Genomic DNA, 7,262 nt, shown 5'->3' with positions numbered 1-7,262 from the left:
CTTCGCCCTCCAATGAGCTCCTGCTTGACAGCAGTGAAGTTGTAAATGGCGGTGGTCTGGGGACAATGGAACGCACGCTACAGGTCGTCTGGCTCGGAGCTGTCCTTGAAGTAACCGACTTTTAACAGTTCGTTGTGTCACTATAGTGCCAACTGCTGCTCAAAATTGCTGCTACAAATACAGTACGATGCCCCAGAGCTGTGCGCCGAACACGATGGTCTTCCCTCTCGGCAGTGCCACGTGGCCGTCCGGAGCCTGTCTTCTTACGACCGTGCATTCTTGTGATCGCCGCTGCCGGCAATCGTGTACAGTGACTACATTCCTGCCAAGTGTTTCTGCAATATCGCAGAAGGTACATTAAGCTTCTCATAGCCCTATGCACGACCTGGTTCAATCTCAGTGGGGTGTTGGTAAGGGCGTCATTGTCTCCTTAAAGGCATTCTTGACTACTTTGAGCTCATCACGTCCAACCTCAAAGGTAACTAACTCTCACGACTGTTACAGCGTGTACTTAAAGCAAATCTGATTTGCAACCTTTCAGTGGCGCTACAAGCCCTACTCTTATGCGAAATCTGAGCAGACATCATCTTTCTGATGTAGAAACATACCTACCAACTTTCTTTTATGTTGCACAACGCCTTCTTAGTGTTGCGACTTTTTCTCGGTCAGTGTATTTCTCGACGGGGTATCTGATTAGATTACATAATGTACCCATATTCATTAACAATGTGTGTGTCGGAGTGGCCTTTATTTCGAAGAAAAGCTGATGAACTGATGTGGGTGGCCTTGGTTTCAGTTCATTATGGATCCATACAGTTAATCGTAATGATGTATTGTGGTTAAAATAATGTTGCCGCCATCACTCTCTCTCTACCAACAATACAACGTTACTTTCTCCGTTTCCGCTAATCCGTATTTCCGGTTATCGTTTTGTTTCCTATCACCTACTGTGGATACATCTTTCGAGTATAGACTTGTAATGACACTATAAATCAGTTAAATTCTCTTTCATTTCTTACAAACACAAATGTGAAGGGTCTTTCCTCAGGTGTTTTTCACCTAGGGTCAGTAAACACTGCGCCCGTCGCACACTTAGTTGCTTCACAATGTTCAAAAATGGTTCAAATGGCTCTGAGCACTATGGGACTTAACATCGGAGGTCATCAGTTCCCTAGAACTTGCAACTACTTAAACCTAACTAACCTAAGGACATCACACACAGCCATGTCCGAGGCAGGATTCGAACCTGCGACCGTAGCGGACGCGTGGTTCCAGACTGGAGCGTCTAGAACCACTCGGCCAGCTTCACAATGTGTACTTATTTACTTATTTCCGGCCACTACACGTCTTCACTTGACCATTACAAAAAGCTCTTTCATTTGACAGGATGGCCTACCGCGATGTAATGAATTTAACAGGCGAACCTTTCTTCTGATGAAACTTGCATTGTACTTCCGGGACGTGGCGGAAGAGTGCCGCTGGTAAGAATACCCGATATTAATTTATCGAACAATGCAATGTTTCGGTTCTGTTCCGCAATTGCATGCTGAAATCTGGTAGAAAGTCTGGACAGATAGGATACGAAAGTAACCCTTACTTATAATCCTACTACTTAAAAATGTATCTTTCAAACGTCTTGAAAATAAAACAGTTTTTCAAAGAAAAATGTTGCATAACACTGTTTGCTGGGACGCTTTTGATGGTGGTATGTTCAGCAGAATAATTGGAAAGAGTTTTTCCCTTCGTACACAATCCCTTTCGTGTGTTTCTATTCATTGTTGCGGACATTGATGGATATGGGCGTGATGTGGTTTTATGACTGAAGGGATAGGGTGAAATTCGGTGCCGGCACAAGCCTATTACTTTTGGGTAGCACCAACGATATACTTGAACTTCAAATCCCTGTCTGATGAACGGATCATCATCATTTCATGGGACATTGTGAATCTTAATCAAGAACAATGTCACAAATTCCGGTGATGAGGAACCTTACGCTTCCAGCTCTCCTCGCTTTACCATCCAAATTCTTAGGTGAAAATTTCTTCCACCACCAGTTTTCGAACAACTCACCTTCACATGCAGCATCAACACGCAGTTGTGCATTAACGGCCTCGCCAAGGAATGGCACCCACCCGTGTAACTTATTTACACTGTCTTTCTCACAGTTCTTGTTGCACTCAAATTTGCAACTACAATTTCACGATTTTCGATAATCCGAATTATTTAGAGTCTCCGAACTAGGTGAGATTGTAGATAACTCGGATTATGGAAAATCAATAAATTCAGAAAAAATAAATGAGGTGAATAAAATAAAATCAATATCGTCAGCAAATCAATCATCACCATAATCGTTGTCTGCAAACTATGAAACGGCGAAAACGTCCCCCTCGGAAATCATACTGTCATTGTCATTTCGCAACTAGTCATTAACCTGTCTCTGTACGTCTTGGTATGTTTGCCAATACTTCAATGAACTCTGAATGTTCGACATTGTCACCGATTGCTGTAATCAGTGCACAAAGTGCGTTAATTGACTCGCAATTGGCTGACCGTAGAATTTTCCAGCGCTTCATGACTTTTGACTCAGTGTTGTGATTGCATTTTGAATTATTGATATCTATGAGCTCTACAGTCTTCGAAAGAGTTATCACGTCATTGAGCCTCTTCTTCTGTAACAAACATATTGAGTAGCTCTCATTTCAACACACTCTTAATACTTTCGAGAACTTATTGGTTCATTTGCTGCAACAGTGCCGTTACGTTAGAAGTTAGATATTTCGCTTTGCTGTCGCCACTGAGCAGTTCTTCTAGACTCGGACGTAAGATAGCTTTATCAACAAGTAACTGGACCTCATTCTTGAGACTTTTTTTAGACTGAGCACAAAAATTTCAAAGAACCAGTCAGCTTATAAAAAGCAAACTGTCTGATTCATCAGGGTTATCAACTAGATCTTGTGAGCTAACATCCCAAAGATGTTCAGGTTCACATGCGGTTCTCTTCGTCGAAATGTCTTGGGTCAAACTCGTCTAGGGGTTTGAACCGCACGCGTCGCATTACACGCCCTAAATTAGACACTTGGGACCCTTTGGTTAAATTATCTGGCTGATGACAAGTTTGCGAAGTTGTATAAAACAAATAACGTTAATGCAACATATAACAACAGTAATAATAATATCTGGATCTAAATTAACGACCTATAAATGATGTAGGCAACACAGTTGCGATTTGGTTAGAATAATGTTTATTCAGAATGCAATCTAATAGTGAACGTAGACGTATTTAGAATTACTATTGCATTCGAGCGCATATCCGTTTGACACAGTTCCATCATTCATAGTCTCATCGCGAATTACAAGTCCAATACTCCACCTCGTTACTACGCGAAAAGTTAGAGTTCACACCAGAAGCGCGGCTGCTCACCGCTCAGAGACCAAGTCCCGCGGTACCAAACAAAGCGAAATATTCTAAGTCGTTTCACTTTCTAGCTACCAATAGACCGACCGTCCGATTTCGCTTCTCCACAAGCACTGTCCCTCTGCCCGTCCCCTGCCGCATTTCCCGCGCGCCGAACATCCTCGCTCAACTGACGCGGGCAGTTCCATTTCCTGAAGCCGTCCGTCAGATTGGCTACAGCTTATTCTACATTATTTCACATTTTAACATATTTAAATAATCAAAGCTTGACCACTTTCACATTCTAAATAAAGTAACAATAACATCCATTACATAAAAAATGTTAAATTCTTTTACATAAAACCAATACAATTTCCTTCTTAGCTTTGAATGTCACGGCCAGTAGCCTTGCACCAATGTGCTTTCCGATAAATAAATAAAAAAACATAAGTAACTAGTATGCACTAAACTTTACAACAAACATTCTGCTACCTAATGATTCAATAAGGTGTCATTCTGTCATCGTTCAATGTATTTTGTGTGGAGAAAACGATGATCTGATGCTTAACTGAAAATACTGATTATTTAAATATACCATATCTTTTAAACAAATAAAGTTACAAAGTTGATATTTACAACATTGGTCATTTTAATTATGTGCTTCTATACGAAATGTCGATCGTTAATATCGACCAAAGCGTTCAGATTTTAGCATTCAGGTCTTTGTTAGAAAACATGTTAATTTCACTTTAACTGTATATCCTAAACTATTATAGATATGATCAGTATTCAAGTTTTATTGGGATCACTATGAAAATTCATGAAGGATGGTAGATTAAAATTACTGTGCTTCATTCCCTGAATTACTACAGAATTAAAAAAAAAAAAAATGGTTCAAATGGCTCTGAGCACTATGGGACTCAACTGCTGAGGTCATTAGTCCCCTACAGAATTAAATAGTTTTCATAAATGTTCCCCTTTATGGCCGATCTTAGGTCCGCCATATTTAACACTGCTACATCCTCCTGGCCACAGACAGCTTCTACGGGTTTCCCTATTACATAGGTTCTCGTCTGTCTCATTCGCACGCTGCAGTGCTTAAGCTTCAATCAGCGCAATAGACGCCTGTGAATTTCCCCATTTCGTAGTGAATCTGCACTCATTGTGGCACAGGGGCCTGGACGACAGGGTTTGTTTCATAATTCCTGGAGGTTGACTCTTTCGGCCATATACTTAATTGAGAGCGAAGTGCTCGTTAAATCACAATCTGAAGTCAACTTACCAAAAGGAGTATCATTTTCGAATTTGTTACTGAAATTTGCGTGAGCTATTGCATCTTCTGAGAGGCTTTCACCAGTTCTCGACAGCTGGCGTATTCGACGTCGATCTTCCCATCTTTTTGACATCCTTAGCTTACTGTGAAGTAAGAAACGCCATCAGAAAAGCTTCTTTACACACACACACACACACACACACACATATATATATATATATATATATATATATATATATATATATATATATATATATATATATATATACTTTACCTTTGCACTAAATTGTATGAAAAGTGCATCATCCTCCTATCCGTTCTTTGCTTTTTTAGCAATCCAGCACTCGCTGATTTAATCACTGTGAACATTTTCAAACAAAAGTCTTTAAATTCTTTGCGGTCTTTCTTCCAGTCTGTTGAAGTTGCAACGACAAATTAACCAACAATGTTTTTCATAAAATTTGTTTCATCTACCCTATAAAGTTCATCTAACCTTTTCTCCACTTTTACATCATTTTACACTCGCAATAAGTGGGGCTAATCAGTACTGTACAACTCAATGTTAACTGTGCCGTGATCGGTGTACAGCAATTTTCTGAACTTAAATTTCATGATTGTCATTGACGACTGCTGCCGCTGTTACTTTAGGAGTACGATCTCTGTTTTTCCTCAGTGTCATGACTGGTTTGATACGGCTCACAACGAATGCGTCTCCTGTGCCAACCTATAAGTCTTCGAGTAGCGCTTGCGTCCAACTTTACCAATTATTGGTTGGATAACAGGGTAATTTAACTTGCTCCTACCTATGGGTTTTATGTAACCCACAACACTTTCAAAACCTATGTGCGATATTTGCATATTCTCTCCCTCGCTCGATACAAACTATCAGTTGGATATACAAGGTAATCTAACTTGCTCCTGCCTATGGGTTTTATGTGACCCACAACACTTTCAAAACCTATGTGCGATGTTTGCATATTCTCTCCCTCGCTCGATACAAACTATCAGTCCCACAAAAGAAAACGAAAAAGGCCTTTTTGTAGGAAATTTAATGTGGCTAAATTTTGTAGTGAGATATGTTTGCGCTGGATGCCACGATTTTCTAAATATTTGTGAAAAAACGAGGTTTGAAGGTCTGTTTTGTACATTCTTCTTGAATTATTCGAAAACTAAAGACCCTAGCGAAAACGCACCCTACTACGAAATTTAACTACATTCATTTCCCACAAAAAGTTCCTGTTCTTTTTTATCTATATAACTAACAGCCTGTGCGTAGCGACCGAAAGAATATGGAAACTTCGCGTGTGGTATTAGAAGGCATTGCTGTATGCATAAAACCGATCATTAGGGGTAGCTGAACCACCCTATGTACTACTGTCTTCCTTTACAGTTTTCACCCTTTACAGATATCTCCAGTACCACTGAAGCTTTTCTCTGGTATCTTAACAAATGCCCTACCAGCCTGTACCTTTATCGTGTCAATGTTCTCCACATATTTTTATCCTCTCCAGTTCTGTGAGGAACTTGATCATTTTTTATCAGCTCACCTGCAGAATCATAGTGAAAAAAAGAATTATCTTGGTAAACCGGATATCCTCATTGTGGGCTGGATAAACGAAGTTACTTTGTAAATATCTGTGACGAAACAGAAATGGCGGAGGGGCGGCTGCGCAGACAACTGATTTCTGCGCCCTCTGGCCGGCGGCGGTATTGACATCAATCAGGGGTGGCACCGACAGACTCCCAAAAACAGGCGCGCGCCTGCCGCTGCCGGAGAAGGAAATTAATTTTGTTTCGGAAGTCTGTTAATTTCCCCTCCGGGCGCGTCGCTCAGTAACTGGTGGCGGGCTGTAGCCCTTCGGCGGGCCAGGGACCGCCGTGTGGGAATTAATAACAGCGAAGGCAGGGGGAGGGAGGGCAGGGTAGGCTTTAAAAGCTGCGCCGCCACCGCCAATTGGATCTGCAAACTCGACCCGCTGTTTCTCCGCTCCATGCCACAGTATGAGACCTGCTATTGGCCGCCTCCATTGAGAGTGATCACGATGTCAGTCGTCGCCGTCTGTGAGAACAGTCAAACAGCTTGAGTCAGTTCACGACTCAAGGTGAGATTCAAGTAACTATTCATACCGGGTGGTTGTAATTAAAGAGCAGCTACTCACTGAGGTCCGGTGTGCACTGCAATTTTCATATGGCAGCGACACATCGTAGATGTGCTAATGCGCTAATGTGGAACTAATTTATGCTGGAAATATTAGTCCCACTTTTGGCCACCAGCTGCAAATCTGGCGTTGTGAAGTCAAATAAGCCGTTTAGAAGAGTTTTCCCATGTAATCGGTTAGGGACAGGACGTGGACTGCAAATGCCAAACAAGAGAAAAATGCATAATGTTCATTTTGCTATTATAATCTTCTTAGACAATTCGTTCAGTACTCTTACTGAAGAGACGTCGACGAGATGGTGCATCCAATAACGATTTGATCAACAGTCGGTCAAGGCAGTCCCGGTGGAATCTGAACAACGTTTTCCTATATACTGTCCTTCAGTTCGGGTACAGATGGAATCTTTTTAGTTATCTCCAGAGTCAAAGTCTTATGG

The sequence above is a fragment of the Schistocerca serialis genome, chromosome 1, assembly GCF_023864345.2.
Source record: "Schistocerca serialis cubense isolate TAMUIC-IGC-003099 chromosome 1, iqSchSeri2.2, whole genome shotgun sequence".
Taxonomy (NCBI): Eukaryota; Metazoa; Arthropoda; class Insecta; order Orthoptera; family Acrididae; genus Schistocerca; species Schistocerca serialis.
The sequence above is the reverse complement of the archived record's forward strand: the minus strand, read 5'-3'. Positions refer to the sequence as shown.